Here is a 23860-nt window from a genome sequence, read left to right as displayed (position 1 = left end):
TTAAACCTTAAACACATGAAAGTTTTATATTGTATTAAAAATATATAAATATTAATATTATTAATAATTTAATTTTAAAAAAATAAAATTTTAGTATATTACTTTTTTTAATTGTCCGTGACTTTTGTAGGTCTAGTATCAAGCAATTCATTTTGAGTAGTTGAGAATTCAACTTGAGTTCAAATATAAATCAAATTCATCCAATTAGAATATTAATCAAACTTTAGTCTAATCGAATTCAAATAATTCATGATGTGCCTCATTTTGTTTAAAGCTCTAATAAATAATGTTGCATTAATGGGTAGTTATGATAAATTCAATTAAATTTGTAACACTCTCATACCGATACAAGTGACCCGATTTGATCTAAAGTGTCATATTAGGGTCACCGGACCGACCCACAATAAAAATCCAGGAGAAATTAAAGTTTTTGTTAAAAGTAAAATCATAAAAATAATTTATAATTAAAATACAAATTAAGAAAACCATTCATATATTACAAATAGAATTAAAATCATACAAGCTCCAGACTCAGTATAAAAATCAAATGTGACCTACATGCCCCCTAATTATACAGATATCGCACTCGCTAACAACACCGAAGGAACTCCCAATAAAATAGATCAGATATTAGACAATAATATTAGAAATCAGGAGTTAATTGTACATCGTGTCATAAATCAGAAATCATATTTTATATAAATCAGAGAAAACATTTTTGTCAATAGGGAACACACTAGAGGATCCATATATTTTTCGAAGGCGCTAGGAAATTATCAAGAATAGAAAATATGAACTTACTCAAAATTGATCGGATTTTAGGATCGAGGTCCTTATTAAAAGGGTTTAATTGCTAACGGATCTAAACATACATCCAGAGATTGATGCTTCAGGACCATTTAAGATTTTAGGTGTATCAGAAAGGTATTTAGGAACCTTTATATCAGAATAAATAAAGATTTCAGATATAACCAGAGTGATTCCATTATTTAGGACATCAGGGGTATTTTGGACATTTTGATTTCTAGCAGATTCTTAGCAAATTAATTCAATAAGGGTGAAACAATGATTTATGATATTCAAGATTCATGTCGATTTGTTAGGTGTATCAGAAAGGTATCAGAAAGGTATATCAGAAAGGTATTTAGGAACCTTTATATCAGAATAAATAAAGATTTCAAATATAACCAGAGTGATTCCATTATTTAGGACATCAGGGGTATTTTGGACACTTTGATTTCTAGTAGATTCTTAGAAAATTAATTCAATAAGGGTGAAACAATGATTTATGATATTCAAGATTCATGTCGATTTGTTAGGAAATCGAGTCAACTCGAGCTGAATAAATTCCAACATTGTGATAACTGTCAACAACTCGAATCGATACACTTCAAAAATATTCACTCTTTAATACCGACAACACTAATCAAACTAATCATCTTCAGAACCATTGTTGAATGGATCTTGAGGAATTGTACGTATTCCGATGATTTTTTGTTATTTATGTATTGCAATGGTCTCCAAGATGACCGACGTACTTGGGTCGTCTCGATAGTCTTGAGGGGCGGCACAATAATTAGATTTCTCGATATTTCTAGAATTATCCAATAACATTCACTTATTTATAGGTCATGAGGATATTTGAGTCATTTTCGTACTCGAGGTTACTTTGGTCCTTTAGAGTTCAAGGTATTTCGCAGCTCGAGAACAGTTTGGTAATTCTGTTCAATCCAAACATATGAACTTTTTCTAGTAATTTGTTCAATTATGTCATTTCATTTTTATTTTTCACTATCATGGGCAATATTGGTATTTTTGCAGTATGATGGCATTTTCGTAATTTTACTCTATAGGGTTATTTTTGTAATTTCTTATCCAAGTATTATTGGAACTCAACCTTAAAAGAAAATAATCGAAATTTACATATTCTCAGGTCTATTGTTGATCATGAATTTCTTTATTATCGGTCTTTCAATTTCTTAAGCAAATTATTCGAGTCTTATTCAGTATACCAACTATATACCGTACTCAGTTCGAGTCTTAACCAATTTAATATCATTTCACCATATTCAGTACGAATTTAAGAATATTCAACGAAATTTACTTGATTAAACGTTATAAATCATGCATCATTCAATTACCAACATGTACCGTAAAGTGTGTATAGGGTAGTAAAGTATTACCTCGATTTTCAAGCAACAACAGTAGTTATTTGAAATCCTTTCGAATGCTCTCACACTTGATTTCGACGTCCCATAATATCTCGATGACATAGCAAAAAAATTTACTTCGGAAACGAAACTTAATCATGAACACTATTTGAATCGAAAGATAAAACACTGCAAAAATAGCTTACAAGGTTCAAATTTGATGAAACAGACTTCAGATTTGGATTCACTGCATATAAAAACATAAAATATGAGTTTTTTTAAAAAACAATTGACTTTTTGGTCAAAGTCAACGGTCAGTTAGTCAACAGATCGGTCACCACGGCTCAGCTCGGTCAACGGCTCAGCTTAGAAACTTAAACGGTTTGGCTCAAAGGCTTTAACGACTCGGCTTGGCTAAAAAACAAACTGGTTCGGGTAGTTCAACTCAGCGAGTTGACTCGGTGACTAAGACGAGTTGACTCAGTCATCTAGAAGACTCGACAGAAACAACGACCACATGTGGTGGTGGCGCGTGGCAGCGCGTACGACGACGACAGGGACGAGGAGGGGCGACTGATTCCTCCCAACGACACCATTCACCAAAAACAACTTGAATCAATCCATAAATCAACCAAAATCAATATAAATTAACGAAGAAAGAACAAACTCTTACCCTCAACAGCTGACGGCGAATGACACAATGGAAGGGGACGATACCGGTCAGGTTATGGTCGGAACGGAGATAGGAACTCGATGATGAAGGTGGTGAGGCCAACCGACGACATGATCGACGTTAAAACACGAAAAACAACGATGGTGGGTTTAGTTCTCCGTTGAGGCTTTGTCAGTAGATTTACGACGAACGATGGGCTTAGACGGAGAGAGGTCAGTCGAATTTTGCTCGACGTGGAACGGTGAGTCAATTGGTGGCGACGACACAACATGCGGTCACCTATGGTGGTTGTAATCGAGCAAAAACAAAAACATGGGTTCTTAGGTTTCAACGAAACTTTCCCGAGGCCTCTCATGAAGATCAACAGCGGTTATCAAAAAATTGACAGAGGACTTTTAACTGAGGGACGACGGGGAACAAGGTGGTGGTGGCAGTACATTCCACCACCAGTTGGAGATCGATAAATGGAAAGGCCACGATTGGGGTTGGTGAGAGCTTAAGGATTTTTACGATTTTGGGATTTGGTTTCAAATTTCAGTGATTCAAAATCCCAAACCAGATAAATAAAAAATATTTTTACTTAAACCCATCAACGATAATGATATAAGCTACATGGTTAAGGATTAAGGTGATAGTTTAATTGGTCAAATGTTTAATCCCTAACTACATACACATTTTATTATTATTATTTTTCTTTTCAGGCAAAGAAGAGTTAAATCTGGAGCTAGGTCACTGAACTTCCAAAAGCTTTAAAAACTAACCCCAAGGTTTAAAATTTTATAATTTGATCCCTGAAATTAATAAAAACAAAAAAATGAGAGTGTTACAACTCCATTCATCAATTTCTGTATAAATTTCTTAATGGTGTGTATAGGTGCGTGGCTGGACAAACCCATGTCTTCACTCCTATTTAAACAGTATTTGGGTTTAGTACCATTTTGGATTAATATAGGTAGAGGTCACATCGAAAATTTAAGGCCCTATTAAAACCTAAAAATTAATTTATGAGACAATAACAAATCTATTAAAATTAAGGATAAATTACATATTTGATACCTAAACTATCATTTTTGATCCCTTTTAGTATCTAAACTTTCAATTTTTAAAAGAACATACTTAAAATTTAGTTTTTGTTTCATTTTAGTACCCCAGTGTTAAAAATTCAACACATTTATTACCTAAACTATTTGTTTTGGTCCGTTTTAGTACCTAATTTTTTTTCCAGAATTTAATGTGAAATTTTAAACAGAGGTACTAAAGTGAAATAAAAACTAAACTTTAGGTATGATTTTAAAAAAAATGAAAGTTTAGGTAATAAAACGGATCAAAACTGATAGTTTAGGTACTAAAACGAATTAAAATTGATAGTTTAGGTACTAAAACGAATTAAAATTGATAGTTTAGGTACTAAAACAAATTAAAATTGATAGTTTAGGTACTACACATATAATTTATCCCAAAATTAATTTAAAGAAATGCACTTCAAAAAATCCCATGCAAGGTTGAACGCCTAGAAGTTGCAAAATTAGTTTTGTTTATATAATTTAGTAAATGAAGTGAGGGTTTGAGTGGAAGCGGGAGTGAGGGGGAAGTTGAATCACGTGTTATTCATTTCGCGCCTCAACGAAATTGCATGAGACAATGAATTTCAGATGCAGACGGACCAATCAAAGCGTCTTTATTTCCCATTGCATTGCTTCGTCATCCTCTATGCGATCACTGGCTCTGGGCTTTATGTATGCCGCCTTCTGTTACAGCTGTAATCTGCATTTTCATTTATTCCGGATCATGCGATATCTTTATTATTTTAAATAATAAACAAATAACGAAAAATAAATATTTTAAAATCATTGTACTGTTACAACAAATAGTTGTGTCTTGCTGTCATTATTGGTATATACGAGATAATTTTTTTTTATCTTTTGTTATAAAAAAACTGAGTATTATTCTTTGATGATATCTATACTATTATTTAAATTCATAATTTAGTGTTACTAATTAATATGATATTAACTCAATTTAAAATTCATAATTAATACGAGATAATTTCTTAATGTTTTTTTGTGGATTTTTAATCAAAAGAATATATTATTGATAAAAATGTAAAAGAATATATTTAAAATTTTCAACTTTGAGTTTGAGTGTTGCAGATGTGGGCAGGATTAATAGCGAAAGCTAAGGATGGAGGAATAGATGTGATACAAACATACGTGTTCTGGAACCTGCATGAGCCTGTAAAAGGCCAGGTGTTTTTTCCCTTTACATCAAACCCTCTGTTTTTAATTTCTATTACGATTTGGTCATTGGATAATAACATATTGGTTGGGAAATTTGCAGTATGATTTCAGTGGAAGAGCCGACATTGTTAGATTCATTAAGGAGATTCAAGCACAAGGCTTATATACAAGCCTCAGGGTCGGTCCCATCATCGAAGCTGAATGGAATTACGGGTAAACACCTACTTATTTTTCTTTATATTGTTCCACATGAATTTACCTGAGTAGCTCTTGTTGAGAGAGCTACTCAATTATGTTACGTAATGAGCGCAATTGGGTTGGGTTGTAAATGAATTGGACTTGAATATATAATATTGTGTTCGTATTTTTTTAAAGTGTATGTGTTTGGTTCATACTTCTTTAAAATTTTAATATTATGTCCGTGTTCATTTATTTGTTTTTTTTAAGATATTTGTGTTCAGCTCGTTTAATGTTAGTGAACATGTTCGTTGTATGTTCAAAAAATGGTGAAATAACGCAACTAGTCCCTAAGCTCATTAGGCTTCACAATTTGAACCCAAAGTTCACATTGTGTTTAATTTAATCCTTATCATCACATATATTTAATCCATACCTTCACAATTTAAACATAAACGAATCAAACACGCATCTATTTGTGTTCATTCATTTAATAAATAAACGTAGAAACTTTATTCATACTCATTTATTTAACTTAATAAATAAACATTATATAAGTAGCAATTCTAGACATACACTAGGATAAAGGCATTGGAGACCATGCCTCATGGTTGGTGGCCTCATGCCATGTGAGTATCCGGATATTTAAATAACGTCTAATATTAATATTTCTGATAAAAAATAATATTTTAAATAATACTCTACCAATAACATATTTTCTTAATCTTATATTAAAATGTTTTTCGTTAGACATCCCGTATCCCATGTGGACTGAGCCGCAATATGTGATGTGGTAGATTAAATGGTAGTATTCTTAGGCTCCATCGATGTTTGAGCCTCTACTCTAGATCTTGGTCAAGAGCTTCGCCTGTTTGGTTTTAGTCAAGGGCCTGGCCGACAGGCTTTTAGCGAAGGGTTTGCCTTATTGGGAACTAGCTTGATTGGATGTTAAATTTTGCGGGGGATTACCTTTCTGGTGGGGTTTTTACATAACTGACACCGTTTGATTTTAATTTTACTTTTCTGACACCGTTTGACCAATATTTCCAGAACTAGCACCCTTTCTGCTGAGTTGGCAAAGGCGTGTCCCTGGGGGCGCACTTTACCCGTGTTTTTCGCTGAGTTGGATGCCACGTGTGAAAGGCGCATCCCCGGGGACGCGCCTTTGCCAACTCAGCAGACACGTATTTTGTTTTATAATAAATAGTTTATTTTTATTATTATTATAAATTAATAATATATTATGTAAAATGTTTCGATTATAATGTAAGAATTATCAAGTTTCGAGTATTTTTGATTTTGATTATCGATCTATTAATTTTATCAGTTAATTATTTAAATGTTATCAATCTAGTCATCTCATATCAATATTTAACGAAAATATTGATGCATAAGTTAATAAATTAGTATAATTACATATTTTATAAAATTAGTCTTATTGAAAATTTAATTTAATAAATTTAATCCTCCAATCAGAACATGAAATGTGTCATCGTATACATAAATTTTTTAATAACTTTTAATTTGTTTAATTTAATATTTTTCTCTACTTAGAAGGTGTAATTATTATTATATTTAAAAAAAATTATAACTAATAATATTAAATATTATATTAAATAAATATATTAAATATATTTATGTATTTAAAAGTTAAAAAAAATTATTTAGGTGTACATACATTGACAAATTATATAAATGCAATAACATTAAATTATTAGAAATAAAAACATTCATTTAAATACAATATTAATTACATAAGAGTTAACGGTTATATGATGATAACAGAGCTGGACATTTTTTTCTATTGTGCCCGATGTTTCTACAATGCCCACATCGTTTTTGTTCTGTTGACTTCTCCCGAATATCCATATCACAATGTATTCTAGTAGATTTTGGACGACCTGAGTCCCTCAATAGCAATGGATCTGGTACAATTGTAAGCCAAGTTTGAATCTCATTTGGGTCTCTTTCGTTTCCTATGGGCGGAAACTCAAATTCATATACCTTGAAAACTTGTGAAAGTTGGTATACGGGATCAACATAATTTTTGTAGTCCAAATGCGAATGTGAGCAAGCAGCAATGACATGAGAGCATGGATATTTGAGTGCTTGAAAGAAACCACAATCGCACCACCTCTCTTGCAGATTAACTCTGAAAGAGTTAGCTTCAATCCCTTGCAGCGGACGTGGCATTTCGGTTACACGAAACAATTCACGGGTGCGAGAAAAATTTGTAACTAACATCCCATTTGATGTAGCCACTTTTTTCTGTAAATCGGCTACTAGTCTTGGGTGGTAAATATGTCCGTTTTGCATCCAAGTAAGAGCTTGTCCACCGAGTTTTGCAAAGAGTTGACCCAAACGAAAATAAGTCGTTTTGACCAACGCCGTGACTGGTAAATGACGCGCCCCCTTTAAGGTTGAATTTATTGCTTCAGCCAAGTTTGTTGTCATATGACCATAGCGATACCCCCCGTCATATGCATTTGTCCACATTTCTTTGCTGATGTCCATAATGTACTCGCACCCCTTCTTATTTTTGCCAAACAGCTCTTGTAGCATCGACTCAAACCTTTGAGGTAAGAGTTCGTAACCTAAGCCATTAGGAATATGTAATAGTTAATATGAAGTATAAATAAGTAATAAGAAATTGATAGAAAAATTGGGAAAAAGTAACATACCCATCCGCACGACTAACTGACGTTCATCGTTCTTCTTGTATTTTCCGTAATAGTTTGCAGCAATATGACGGACACAATAACGATGTTGAACATGTGGAGGTCTATACATTGTACCCAAAGAGTCCATTGCTGCTTTTATCCCGGCTCCTCGGTCTGAAATAATGCATAGTCGTTCCCTGGTGACAACATGTAAACGTAAATTTTTAAGGAAAAAAGCCCAAGACTCAGTGTCTTCTCCTTGAACGAGGGCAAACGCAACAGGAAGAATATTGCGGTTTCCATCTTGGACCACAGCCAATAATAAAACTTGCTTGTATTTCCCATACAAGAAAGTACCATCAATTTGGACAATTGGTTTACAGTACTTGACTGCATTAATACACTGAGCGTAAGTCCAAAAGACTCGGTAAAATTGGCAGCGATCGCGAACCATTCGATCATTCACGTAATGATGTTGAGTTTCGAACTCAACAATTGTCCCGGGATTAAGTCTTTGCACAACATGAAACCAACTGGGCAGCTCGTTGTAAGAGGAATCCCATTCGCCATGAAGTTTGCAAATGGCATTATGTTTTGCCAACCACGCTTTTTTATATGAGACAGTGTACCCATATTGTGACTGTATAGCAGAAATCAACACTGCAACAGCTATATGAGAGCTTTGCTTCACAATGGGCATGATTGCTTGACAAATAATGTTGGAGTCCAAGTTGGGATGATCTTGGTTTATACCTGTTGCACGACATGTATGAGGACCGTTGTATCTGGTTAGTTCCCATAAGTTGTTCTTCCTCTTCCTCTTTGATACACGGACCATCCATTGACATCCGTTGTGACGTTGGACGCAGTAGCAGACATATTTCTCCGTGTTAGATCGATCAACTCGGGACTGAACTGAGTTACGAATATTATAACTCTTTATTGCCATCATTGCTTCCTCCTTCGATGCGAACTCCATTCCAATATGTAAATTACCGTCATTGACTGATGATTGAAGTCCATAGTTGCCAACATCAAGAAGATCTGGAAATTCAGGCTCATACATTGCATCATAATCAGCCTCATACATATGTGCAGGAAGTTCGGCTGGTGTTGTATTTATCGGAACGTCATCCTCGTCATCCCGGGGGCGCGCCTTCCATTATTTCGTCAGAGAATATGTTATCATTGCCCTATTATGTCATTCATGTCCCTCGGGGACACTAGATATATCAGTACCTATTATTTCACTATTCACATGAAGGCGCGTTCCCGGGGGCGCGCCTTCCATTATTTCGTCAGAGAATATGTTATCATTGCCCTATTATGTCATTCATGTCCCTCGGGGACACTAGATATATCAGTACCTATTATTTCACTATTCACATGAAGGCGCGTTCCCGGGGGCGCGCCTTCCATTATTTCGTCAGAGAATATGTTATCATTGTCCTATTATGTCATTCATGTCCCTCGGGGACACTAGATATATCAGTACCTATTATTTCACTATTCACATGAAGGCGCGTTCCCGGGGGCGCGCCTTCCATTATTTCGTCAGAGAATATGTTATCATTGCCCTATTATGTCACTCATGTCCCTCGGGGACACTAGATATATCAGTACCTATTATTTCACTATTCACATGAAGGCGCGTTCCCGGGGGTGCGCCTTCCATTATTTCGTCAGAGAATATGTTATCATTGCCCTATTATGTCACTCATGTCACTCGGGGAATAACTTAAATTTAACTTCTTTTGAAAGTTTAACAAGTTAAGAATAACTTAAATTAAAACGTTATGTGAAGTTTGAATAAATTAGATAAAATGTTATGGATAAATTGAATAAATGTGAAGTGATAAGTTGATTGTGACATTGAAATTGTATGGAATGAGCATTGAAATGTGACATTGAATAAATTGCCAATTCACCCCCCTCTTGGTTGATTCCATCGATCGATGAACTCAACATAAGTTGATTTTAATGTATACGTTTTAATATATATGTTAATGATAAAATCATATGTATGGATAAATTTAATTTCAATTTAAGTATTGTGAACTATAATTGGAATATAACTTTTAATTTCGAATACAATTGGAATATTAAGTTGAAATTTAATGTTAAATTTCGAATACTATAATTTATATTTTAAATTTGAATAATATTATTTTTATTTTTATTTTAAATTTTGAATAATATAATTTGTATTTTAAAAACATTTATCAAACATTTAATGTTAAATGTGAATAAAAAATAACATTAAAAAATATGTATGTAACAACCATGAAACATTTAAATAACATAACCAAATTACATAAAATTCTGAAATTTAATTATTTAAATAACATTAAATATAACTGGATCACCGATGTCGTCTTCTCGAATGAGTTCCACATGGCGGTGGTTGCCTATTTTGTGGAGGATTTCTTCGTGGAACTTGTTCTTCAGTCTCCTCATCTTCACTATCATCATCAGCAGCATTTTCTTCATTTGGTGTAGATGACGCTGAAGGGGCTGAAGGGCCTGTATAAAATAACGACCCTGGAGGAGTGCTAGTAATAATCCCACCGCTCCCCGGGAACTGTGGAAACTTTGGAAACATTGGCATCGATGTATGTGATCCAGATGAAGATTGAGGTGTCTGCGAAGAAGCACCACCAGCCAAATAAGATGCATATGAACCATATGCTGGATCATTAAACATAGTCGTATATGCACCTCCATATGGTATAAAACCCTGCGGGCTATAACCTGGCGGGCTAGGCATGTAACCTGGCGGGCTAGGAATGTAACCCTGCGGGCTCGGAATGTAACCCTGCGGAGATGGCATATAAACTGGTGGGCTTGGCATATGAAGTGGAGGGCTGGGCATGTACCCCTGCGGCATCGACGAATAAGGATGTTGTGGTGGGACTGATGCAGAACCGGTAGCGCCTTCTCTCTGTCCACGCGTCGGGGGACGATGATATTGAGACGGTTGACGTCTTTCTCGGCGTCTAGGAATGTTAACCCCTCGTGCTTCCGAAAGTAGAAACGGCTTCCCATTTTCATTAAACCAGTCCATATAGTTATCCGTAACCATATGACCAGTTTCAGCGTAATATTGTCGAGGGGCCAACAGTGTATATCGGTTCTCCCAAAGCGCAATCCAATCTCTGTGTCTCACCACCCAGTTAACATCTTTCTTTCCCCGTCTATCTATGTTATGCACGTCGTCTAAATTTCTAGGAGCTCCAGGAATATATTGCGTACAACCATACTGACGGAGCACGCGATCAACTGGATGCCACTCAATAATAGCATAACATATAAGAGGTATAACCGATATCCATACCTCTAATGACCCACTAAGGTGGGGTGGGATGCAAGCTTTCACTTCATCGCTCGCATAAGGTATCCACTTAAACTGAAATATAAATATACAATTCAAATAAATAAAATATTCTAATTATATCTAACATTTTAAATTAAAATATTAATAATTAAACAAATTTAAAAACATACCTCAGACCCAGCTTTCGTATCAATAAGTAAACGAATTTCCTCTAACCCAGTAGGTATACTTTTATGGTCCTTTCTTTTCATCGACCACCTATGAAATATAATATAAACTAAATATCACCCTATTTAATTGAAAATATTTAAATCAAAATTTAGTTCGAAAATTACCTCAACAATAAGGGGAATACGTATGGTTCATTCACGATCGGGCATAAGAAAGGCATGCGGAACCACGCCCATGATTGTAGAAGCAGAAGACATCCACCGATAGCAGTTTTCTTATAATTCGTCGCCCGACACATTTCTCTAAAGAGAAATGCCAAAACTGCAGCACCCCAACTATATCTTCCAGCTTCATCAAAATCGATCAGATGCCGCAACCACATACAATGCACCTGGTTGCGAGATTTGTCGAGCATCAATATTCCTCCAATTATTCGTAGAATATATGCCCGAGCACATGCCTTTGCTTGATCCTCTGAAGCATTTTCATTTAAAACCTCAAAATTAGCTTTCAACCAAGATAAAGCTATTCTACCTCCATTAAACTCTGGCGGAGCAGCTCCAAGATAATCAATGCACATTGATTGCCAATCACCATCCGCCATACCACACATCATATTTCCGTCGACGGGAAGCCCCAGATGCATAGAGACATCCTCCAATGTAATTGTTGCCTCTCCACATGGAAGGTGAAAAGTGTGTGTCTCGGGCCTCCACCTCTCAATCAGTGCAGAAATTAGGACAGGTTCGAGTTTGCAACCGCCTATAATTGTTGCAATATACCCGAACCCAGCAGAAGCCAAATATGGCAAAATACGTTCCGGTGTCGGTATACGTGGATTTTTAATAAAAGTTTCTAAAATACGATCAACATCCTAAATATATATTATAAAAAATAAAAATTAATATAAATTCATAATAACTTTAAAATAAAAATAAATTTAAATATTAACATTAATTATAAAAAATATTACCATATCGCTAAAATGTCTGGAGGTATGATCAATATCCAATCGCAACAGCATTTCGTTTTCCATTATAACTGTAGACAAAACAATATAATTAGCAAAAAAATTAATAATTCTAAATAAATAATAATTATATAAATATTATTTTAATAAAAAAATAATATTTACATAAATATATTAATATAAAAAATAATAACTATTTAAAAAAATACTAACATAAAAATAAATTTCTTACCACTAATAACAAATTTAAAACTCAAATAGTTGGAGAATTTGAGTTATATAAGAGAGGAGAAGATGATTTTGGTGTGAAGAATGAGTGAGGGTTGAGGGGGTTTATATAGGGGAGGAGGAGGGGTAGTTAGGAAAAACGGATGGGGGCATTTATGACATTTAATGGAAGGCGCGTCCCCGGGGATGCGCTTTCCACACGTGTCTGCTGATATGGCAAAGGCGCGTCCCCGGGGACGCGCCTTTCACACGTGGCATCCAACTCAGCGAAAACACGGGTAAAGCGCGTCCCCGGGGACACGCCTTTGCCAACTCAGCAGAAAGGGTGCTAGTTTTGGAAATATTGGTCAAACGGTGTTAGAAAGGTAAAATTAAAAACAAACAGTATCAGTTATGTAATTTAGCCCTTTCTGGTTGCATGACATCCCGGGCATTGTTTACAGATTTGACAATGAACCTTTTAAGGTGCATTGTTTCTTAATTATCGCTCACAAAGTTTTTTTTTTTTTTTTTGCACTTTTTAATACATTGGTTGATGCAATATTCGCTTACGGCGTACAGATGCATATGCAGAATTTATATGATTTAACCTGACTTTTTTTTATTCTCCCGTTATAGTTATAATACTCGTTGATCAATATTTTTTGAAGTAGTACATTTTCGATTGAGGTGACACAAAGGCGCATCCATGGAGACGTGTTTTACTTGGGTTTATGCTGAGTCGAATGTCACGCGTGAAAGGCGCATTCCTGGGGATGCGCTTTCACGGGATTTTGATGGATCAGCTGCCACGTGGGTAAGGCGCATCCCCGGGGACGCGCCTTCCATTAAATACCATTAATGCCCCCATCCATTAAATACCATTAAATACCATTAAGGCGCATCCCCGTGGACGCGCCTTCCATTAAAGTTAATTTTTTAAATTGTTGTTATATTTTTTATTATTATATTTATATAAATATTATTTTTATTAAAATAATATTTATATAATTATTATTTATTTAAATTAATTAATTAATTATTTTTTGTACTAATTATATTTTTTTTCTGCAGTTATAATGGAAAGTGAAATGTTGTTGCGATTGGATGCAAACCATATCTCCAGCCATTTTAGTGATATGATAATATTTTTTTATAATTAATGTTAATATTTATTATTATTTTTAATTTAGATTTATAATGAATTTATATTAATTATAAATTTTTATAATGCATATTATTTAGGAAACTGATCGTATTTTAGAGACTTTTATTAAAAACCTATGTATACCGACACCACAACATATTTTGCCATATTTTTCTTATGTTGGGTTCGAGTATATTGAAACAATTATTGGCGGTTGCAAACTAGAACTTGTCCTAATTTTTGCATTGATTGAGAGGTGGAGGCCCGAGACACACACATTTCATCTTCCATGTGGAGAGGCTGCAATTACGTTGGAGGATGTCTCTATGCATATGGGGCTTCCCGTCGATGGGAATATTATGTGTGGTATGGCGGATGGTGATTGGCAGTTAATGTGCATGGAGTATCTTGGAGCTGCTCCGCCAGAGTTTAATGGAGGTAGAATAACTTTATCATGGTTGAAAGCTAATTTTGAAGTTCTGAATGAAAATGCTTCTGATGATGAAGTAAAGGCATGTGCTCGGGCTTATATTCTACGAATTATTAGAGGAATATTGATGCCCGATAAATCTCGCAATCAGGTGCATTGTATGTGGTTGCGGCATCTGATTGATTTTAATGAAGCTGGAAGATATAGTTGGGGCGCTGCAGTTTTGGCATTTCTTTTTAGAGAAATGTGTCGTGCGACAAATTATAAGAAAACTGCTATCGGTGGATGTCTCCTGCTTCTGCAATCATGGGCGTGGTTCTGTATGCTTTTCTTATGCCCGATTGTCAATGAACCATACGTATTCCCCTTATTATTGAGGTAATTTTCGAACTAAATTTTGATTTAAATATTTTTTATTAAATATGGTGATATTTAGTTTATATTATTGTCGTAACCGTCTTTCGGTTGGGCCCCGAAATTGGGCTTCGACTTGGATTAAATGAATTGGGAGTCGCCACCAACCATTTTAAAACGAATTCAGGTGGATCGGACACCATCTTACCTGATCTGCGTTTTACTAGAAATGTCGAGTTCGGGAGTCGATTACGGTCAGGGAAGGATTAGCACCCTTGAACCGCCCTTTCGGTACCAATTAATTTGTCGGTTGTCTTTAATTACGAAAATTTAAAAAATAAATTGAAATTTAAAATATTCAATTCGAAATACTTACCTTTGATTGGTTGAAATTACGACTAAAAATATGTTAGAAAAAAATTAAAACAAAAATGTTAATATAATAATAATAATAATAATAATAATAATAATAATAATAATAAAGAACATGGATAAATAAAGATAAAAATAATAAAAATGAAAATAAAAAGAATAAATAAATAAATAAATAACAAAATAAAGTAAAAACAAAAGGTTAAAAAATATAAAAGTAAAATGAAATAAAAAATATATAATAAAAATGAAAAATTAATAAGAAAGATGAAATAAACAAGTTAAAACAAAAATAATGAAAAAGTATGGGGACCAAATAAGAAATAAACCTAAAATCTCGTACCCAATCAGTGACCAAAACATAGAAATAGAAACATGCAAGGCTCAAACACACAACTATTCCCTTCTATTTTGAATTGAAATAACATCTTACAAAACCAAGAGGACCAAAAAGGATATTATCCCCTTGGAGTTATGAAAACACGGATATAGAGTGGCTAAAACGACGTAGTTTTGTATTTTGTATATAACCCCCAAAATAACTTTGTTTTCTCACTCCCCTCATTCTGTTAAAGCATATGAAAATGAAGGGAGGGAGGGAGATAAAAACACTCCCTCAATTCTCCACCGGAGAAAAAAGAGTGGCACCGCCGGACCGCTGCGAGCCGCCGGCGCCGGCCACCACTGGTGGTGGCCGAAAATACCAAAATACCCCCGAAGCTCCCTCTCAACGTACCCAACCCAACACCGAAGCCTAAAATCCTGAAAAATCCTCATACCGACGTAGATCTAGCCTCTAAGCCTCGACCTTTTTACCTTTTCGTGTAAACCTTCCGTCTTTCTGATGCTTCGACGATATGGGCCCTTTTGCCTTGGTCGTTGCTTTGATGCTTGTGTTGTTCGACAATTTACTATTCGTGTTTTTGGTTCTCTGTTCAGTTTTGGTTTTTTGGTTTCGCATGTGTTCTATGGTAGTGTTTGTTGTGTTGGTTCTGTTTTTGGGTTGCTTGTGTTGGTTATGTTCTGGCCGTTTGGTTTGCTGTTTGGTATTATATTCTGTCGATCTCTGTTGATGTGGTTTGGAACTGATTGTTATCATTGTGGATTCCGTTCGTATCGTGGTTTCTGTGTTTTATGGATGTTGTTCTATGTGGTGCTTTATGCACTGTTGATGGTTATTCCCGGTGATGTTGGCCCTAGTTTGTTCTCTCATTATATTGTTGTGTGTCCCCCTCGTTCGTATGTTTCACCGTCTTTTATAGCTTGGTTTTGGCCATTTCTAGCCCCGAGATGAATGGGTTGTTCCGAGATCTTCGGGAACACCGTGAGTTATTGCTTGACCGAGTTCCCCGGGATGGTTCAGTCCCGGGGATTTCAGCCGGAAACTATTTCGTGCTTTGACCCTTTATTGCCCTTTTGTGCGACGCCTGTGCTGATTAGAGTTCCAAAACCCTAAATTCCAACGGGATGAATCAGGCCCTCTGTATTGGACTTGGACAGTGGACTCATTATTCGACCTGAAATGAAATGAAAATGAAATTAATAAAAGATAAAAATAAATAACAAAGTTAATAATAATAATATTATTATATATAAAAAAATTCAAAAACCTATATATTATATATTTTTAAAAATATTTTGAAATTATATATTATATATATATTTTTAAAAATGTTTTCAAAGTTATATAGTTTTCAAAAATGTTTTTAAAACTATATACTATATAATTTTTCAAAATGATTTCAAAATTATATAATATATATGTTTTCAAAATATTTTTAAAAACTATATATATTTTCAAAATGTTTTAAAAACTATATAATATATATTTTCAAAAATATTTTAAAAACTATATATTATATTTATTTTCAAAATGTTTTAAAAACTATATAATAAATAAATGTTTTCAAACATGTTTTCAAAACTATATATTATATATATGTTTTTAAAAATGTTTTCAAACTATATTATATATATATATATGATAAAAAATAAAAAGAAAAAAATAACTCCGGGCGAAAATGAGTGTCTACAGCTGCCCCTCTTTGTTATTTTTCGGGTAACGAAAAATAGGACAAAGATAAAATGACACAAATTTTCGCTTGATGGAGTTGAAGACTTGACTCTGATAAATTAAGAATAACTCCCTGTCGAATTGTATTGCAGATGACTCATTCGCCGTGAAGACAAGTCTATCTTGAAATGGAACTGAGGCCGTAGTTCAGAATTGGAACGTGGCTTCTCGGTGGCAAATTGTAGTCAACTTTGGTCTTCTTCTCGGCTCAAAGACCTTGGTTAAAAATTTGACTGGAAAGTAGTTATTTGATTCTACCATATGGTTGTCAGGCCTTTGAGTTGAATGAAATCGAACTCGAAAGGTCTTTAGTTGGCAGATAGCTTTTCTCAACTTAAGCTATGTTGTCGGAATACGATTTCTTGCCACTAAGGCACGTCTAACTCAGGTCTTATTCTTGACTTTAAAACCTCGATTGTAACCGGAGAGTAGTGTGATTGGGATGTCATCAAGCTGAATGGAATCGAACTCGACAATTTTATTGACATATAGCCCTTCTTGCCTTGAGTTATTCTGTAAATTTGGTTTGCCTATGAGCTGAGTGTAATCGAACTCAAAGGTCTTTGGTAGCCAGATAACCCTTCTCGACTTAAGCTATGCTGCAAATGATGTGCCTTTGAGCTGAGAGTAGTCGAACTCGATGGTCTTTGGTGACAGATAACCCTTATAGCCTTCAGTTATGCTGTAAATGATGTGTCCTCGAAGCTGAGTATAATCGAACTTGAGTGTCTTTGGCAGATAGCCTTTCTCGACTTAAGCTATGCTGCAAATGATATGCCTTAGAGCTGAGCGTAGTCGAACTCGAAGGTGTTTTGGTGACAGATAACCCTTCTAGCCTTGTGTTATGCTGTAAATGATGTGCCCTCGAAGCTGAGTGTAATCGAACTCGAGGGTCTTTGTCAGATAGCCCTTCTCGACTTAAGCTATGCTGTAAATGATGCGCCTTGGAGCTGGGCTTAGTCGAACTCGAAGGTCTTTGGTTGGAAGATAACCCTTCTCGACTTAAGTTATGCTGCAAATGATGTGCCCTCGAAGCTGAGTGTAATCGAACTTGAAGGTCTTTGGCAGATAACCCTTCTCGACTTAAGCTATGCTGCAAATGATGTACATTGGAGCTGAGCGTAGTCGAACTCGAAGGTCTTTGGTGACAGATAACCCTTCTAGCCTTGAGTTATGATGTAAATGATGTGCCCTCGAAGCTGAGTGTAATCGAACTCGGGGATCTTTGGTAGATAACCCTTCTCGACTTAAGCTATTCTGCAAATGATATGCCTCGGAGCTGAGCGTAGTCAAACTCGAAGGTCTTTTGGTGACATATATCCCTTCTTGACTTAAGCTATGCTGCAAATAGTTTCTTTAAAAAAAATTTCTTCCCTTCACGGGTCTGATCCGGTCATGATTCTTCAAGGGTCTTTGAATGATTCCCCTGAAGCCCATTAATAAATTCTGACAGTCGGATATCTTCCGTTGTAGAATTAAAATCTGGCTTGAAGACATTAACTGGAAACATGCGCTCGCTCATTGTTGAGTTGAGTTGAACTGGATTTGTTCTGAATTGGTTCTCGAACCTATCTGAAATTGATTCTGAGATTTGTAGATATGTCAAGTCGATTGAGGTGTAACTTCTCACTGCTAAGTTAAACAACCACCATCATTCTTTAAAGGCGCTTGTGAATCGAGTATCCTTCATCCTGAAGTTGAAACTTGACTCTATAAACTGCAAAAAATCATGTATGCTAAAATGATGAATGTGATGCACCTAAGTATGTCTAAGATGCATGCAACATGAATGAGCTCTGTTTCATCTCTTAGACGGAGTCTCGTGCTTTGTCTGCCATTCTGGTCCTTGAAATTGATCGTGCCCCATCATTTTTCAAGCTTGGGCTTTACAGACCCTTCATATCTGAGACTGTTCTGTTTGAAAATGTGTTTTTTTTTCTTGTTTTAGGAGGGAAAATGATAAAAATACTGTAAAATATTGTTCGCAATTGAATCAAATCATAAACGTGAGTTCAAAGAATATCAAAGAAATCAAGAGCTCTTTTAACGCTTTCAGAGTTACAGCTCTTTGACAAATGTTCAAATGGATTAGTTGGCCTCATTTCTAAGGTTTCGATAACCCAAAATGTCATTTTTGAAACATCGCAATATGCTTTGGTATTTTAATTGGGTGCGGACAAAATGACGCAACTAGCATGATCAATTACTAGACCCTTTATTTTGATCCTCTAAAATCTTCCATTTGTTCAAGTTTTGTAAGTTCCTCTAACTAAGGTAGTACAAAAAATATCAGCCTAAAAATGAAATTTTTGAGTGCTTGGTGTAGTTGACTATAACAGGTGTTCCTTAACTCCCTCAGTCCATCATTACCGAAAATTTCTTGCTTAGATAAATTTGATTTAATTTGCCGTTATCTGGCTAGCTGAATCCATAAAGCCGGGGCGTTTAATCAATTACTTTAGAGGGATAACTTAACATTATAATCAGTTTTTATCAAATTCACTGAAGGGTTCATCTCATCACAAAGTCTTTGACCGGACAATAGCAGTGGGGCAAACACCGAATTGCCAAGTGTTTGAGCAATGTCATGGTTTGAACGTAATATATTCATAAGGCCAGGGCTTTCAAGTTTCCTCTATAACCAATTGCCTTAGTGGAATAGCTTAACTTTACAGATTTAATTTCTTAAGATTGTCAAGAAGAACCTGTTATAGTCTAGGTGTTGTTGAAAGTAAAACATTTCATCTTTAGAGTTAAATTTTCAAGCAACTGACCTAAACTAGATTCACTTACTCAATTATTTCATCTGTAAAGATAATGATCATCATTGAAAGTCTTAAACGAAAAGCATAGTAATTGTCATATGCAAATGATGCCCCATGTTGTCTGCACCTTATGAAAGGAAAATGTTATATTGGTTAATTGCAAGAGTAGGGTACGGTGTTTGAGGGTATATTATGGGTAAGGTCAAAGTCCTTGTTTTAAATCATGTTACTTCGTCAAAGATCTGTAACTTCGAACCATTTACAGAGTTTCTTAATTCAAATGATATTCAAAGAATTATAAATTTACAAATGTGATTCATTGCTTAACATCTTTAAAGTAACATAAATTGATTCAAATGTTCTTACAAAAACTTGAGAAAAAGTGGAGAGAAAAAAACAAGTTCAAACAGAATGCCTCAAATGATGAAATGATATTCCTCATTTGGATGCCCCCAAGTTGTTGAAGTCGATCTAGTTCTGGTTACGCATCTTCTGTATGACTCTTTTGAATGCGTAACAGTTCTCAATTGTGTGCCATGGGACACCGCCGTGATATTCACAATGTGTATTCTCATCATACTATTTGGGGTATGGGGGCTTCATGGGTTCCACCAGGTATGGTGATACTACATGGGTGTCAAGAAGTTGATGGTAAAGCTCTTTGTAGGTCATGGAAATAGGGTCGAAATGTTCCCTTTCCCTTCTTGGTTCTCTGAAATCTTTTTTAGAAGTACCTGACTGTATAGCTGTAGTTGATTTTGATTTGGAGATCGTAACACCTTTACTAGCATGGTTGATATTATTAATCTCTTCATCCTGCTCTCGTATAGGAGGTTTCCTACTGGCCTCCCCATCATTAATTTTGTCTTGCTTTATGGCAGACTCGATCATTTCTCCAGCTATAACTAAGTCTGAAAAGCTTCCTGATGTGATTGCAACCAGGTGCCTAAAGTATGGAGCCTTCAGGGTCTGTACGAAAAGCTTTCGGGTTTCCTTTTCATTTAACGGTAGATGAACTTGCACAACCAAGTCCCTCTATTTTTGTGCGTATTGCCCGAAACTTTCGTTATGCTTCTTTTCCATGCTTTGTAGCATAACTCGATCTGGCCTTATGTCATTGACATGTTTGTATTGCTCCATAAATGACTTGGCCAGGTCCTTCCAAGTATAGATATTTGATAGGCTTAGCTGGTTGTACCACTGAATGGCTGAGCCCGACCGACTCTCCTGGAAGCAGTGGATCAGGAGTTGGTCGTTTCCTCCATATCCTGTCATCTTTCGGCAGAACATGGTGATGTGAGCGAATGGACAACTGTTCCTGTCAAACTTCTCGAATTCCGGTGACTTAAATTTTGGAGGAAGAATTAAGTCTGGGACTAGACTGAGTTCCGCAGCAACAATTCAAGGGTAGTCATGGTCTCCTTTAACTACCTTCATTTGATCCTCTAATTTCTTGATTTTCTCCTCCATCTTCCTTGATTTGTCCTCTTCGTCTGAATCCGGTATATGGTAATAACCCAGATTATTCTCAGGGTTAAATACAGTGGCCGAGGGCTTCACTTTTGTAGCAGATGAGTCCCCTCGAAGTTTCGGTAAGATTTCAGGTGAGACAACTACTTGTGGGGTAGGTGGTATAGTTACTCCTTCCAGTGAACCTGCCCCAGGCACACTAGTCTGTTGTAAGCCAACTAACTTGGCAACGATCTGATCAACCAAAGACTCTTGGTTTTTCATGATTGCATTCAGAGTACTCAAACTACTCTGGTTTATCTTGTCTTCAAGTTCTTTATGCAATTTTTCCATGTTCTCCTCGATTTTCTCCATTCTTGCTTCCATCTTCTTCTTTTTCAGGCGGGTGTTATACGGATGGGGTGTGTCCAATGCTTGAGGTGGTGTGTCCAATATGTTTTCCTTTTTGATGAGACATGCATATGTTAGTTAATGCGAATATAAAGAAAAATAACAAAATGCAAAATATGTCTAGATGCATAATGCATGCAATGTTCGAGGCATTGATAAAAAAATGTGCTTGTTATTCTGAATAATCTTTATTGGAGACAAAAGTGTTACGTCTGAAGAGACAAAAAACTTTTTGATGGTATAGATCCCATACAGCTTCTGACAAGTTGATTCGTCTTTCGTCTGTCGAACCGTTTCGGTTCATTTGGCTAGACTGTGCAAGTGACGAGCTGCTTGCCCCAAAAAAGGTCTCGAATGACTCCATCTCCGGCTTTCACTCTATGCTAAGCTTATTCCAAATGAAAGCGTCATTGGATCCCTCCATTGATAGAAGCTATCCGAAGCTTGCTTCTTGAATTTGTCAATATTGGTATCCAGCTTGGCTAGGGTTTCGCCATCTTGTTCTTGTTGTTTTTGAAGGGATTCTCCAGGTCAGTAACATTTTCCTCGTCTTGCCCTTGCAACCTTTGCCCTTGAGTATTCTTTGACCATGGCTGGACTTCTGAGCTTTTCATCTCTTTGTATTATAACCCCTTTATATATTAATGTAGATTATTCATGTTTAACAAACACGCTTTTGGTGGATCAACACCTCTTTTAAATGATACAAATGATGAAAAAAAAATAAAAGAAAACAAAATAAAAAAGAGTTAGTGAGATAAATCAAAACAATAATAAAAATGAAAAATCCTACCCCACATGCTTTAATTTCTACCCGGACATGATCTCTATACCGCATGCTAATTTCAAACAAATCCTAACCGCATATTTGTCTAGTTCGCATGCTTTGAACATAAAATAAAACAGGAAACAAAGCAGCCTAGGGTTTGGAATGAGGTGTTGGGGTGGGATCTAATTCCCTGTATTCTCCCGGTTTAGGTTCTAAAAAGGTACTCAAGTTCTCCTTGCTGGTGCCCCATTGGGCTTGCCAAACCCTTAGTCCTAAGCCCATTACAAGCTTGTGTGGACTAAGTTAAACTCGAGAGGAAACATTCCCTTACGCCCGCACGGTGAATAAATTCATACGAAGACATAAGGTATATGAATCTCGAAGGCTACTTGCTAGGCCCGCACAGTAAATAAATTCATACGAAGGCGTCGCTTTTACCCCCACTTAAATAGGGTTCGGAGCTCGGGTATAGAGCTAGAGATGACAATTTTGAAAATTCTGAAATCATTAAAAAACGTTAGTACAACTATTTACTTGAAAAAAATAATCAAAGGTAAATAATTAGAATCGAATAAATAAATTAAAATTAAAATTTATAACTTTCGCTAAAAAAGATAACCAAAAATTAATTTCGGCCTGACTCACTTACCTGTCCCCAGCGTAGTCACCAAGCTGTTGTAATCGTCTTTCGGTTGGGCCCCGGAATTGGGCTTTGACTTGGATTAAATGAATTGGGAGTCGCCACCGACCATTTTAAAACAAATTTAGGTGGGTCAGACACCATCTTACATGATCTGTGTTTTACCAGAAATGTCGAGTTCGGGAGTCGGTTACGGTCAGGGAAGGATTAGCACCCTTGAACCGCCCTTTCAATACCAATTAATTTTTCGGTTGTCTTTAATTGCGAAAATTAAAAAAAATTAAATTGAAATTTAAAATATTCGATTCGAAATACTTACCTTTGATCGGTTGGAATTATGACTAAAAAATATGTTAGAAAAAAAATAAAACAAAAATGTTAATATATTAATAATAATAAAGAACATGGATAAATAAATATAAAAATAATAAAAATGAAAATAATAATAAAAATAAAAATAATAAAAACAATAAATAAATAAATAAATAACAAAATAAAGTAAAAAACAAAAGGTTAAAAAATATAAAAGTAAAATGAAATAAAATATATATAATAAAAATGAAAAATTAATAAGAAAGATGAAATAAACAAGTTAAAACAAAAATAATGAAAAAGTATGGGGACCAAATAAGAAATAAACCTAAAATCTCGTACCCAATCAGTGACCAAAACATAGAAATAGAAACATGTAAGGCTCAAACACACAAGTATTCCCTTCTATTTTGAACTGAAATAACATCTTACAAAACCAGGAGGACCAAAAGGGATATTATCCCCTTGGAGTTCTGAAAACACGGATATAGAGTGGTCAAAACGACGTAGTTTTGTATTTTGTATATAACCCCCAAAATAACTTTGTTTTCTCTCCCC

At 35.3% G+C, this 23860-nt stretch overlaps 1 pseudogene; it reads left to right on the top strand.

The window, feature by feature from the left end:
• The first annotated feature begins 4475 nt into the window (after positions 1 to 4475).
• Positions 4476 to 23860, top strand: part of LOC120157602 — a 38300-nt pseudogene continuing 18915 nt past the window's right edge.

Source organism: Hibiscus syriacus, unplaced genomic scaffold, assembly GCF_006381635.1.
Source record: "Hibiscus syriacus cultivar Baekdansim isolate YM2019G1 unplaced genomic scaffold, ASM638163v2 tig00111273_pilon, whole genome shotgun sequence".
In the NCBI taxonomy this organism is placed as follows: domain Eukaryota; kingdom Viridiplantae; phylum Streptophyta; class Magnoliopsida; order Malvales; family Malvaceae; genus Hibiscus; species Hibiscus syriacus.
Note: the sequence above shows the minus strand (reverse complement) of the source record. Positions and strands in the feature narration are given on the sequence as shown.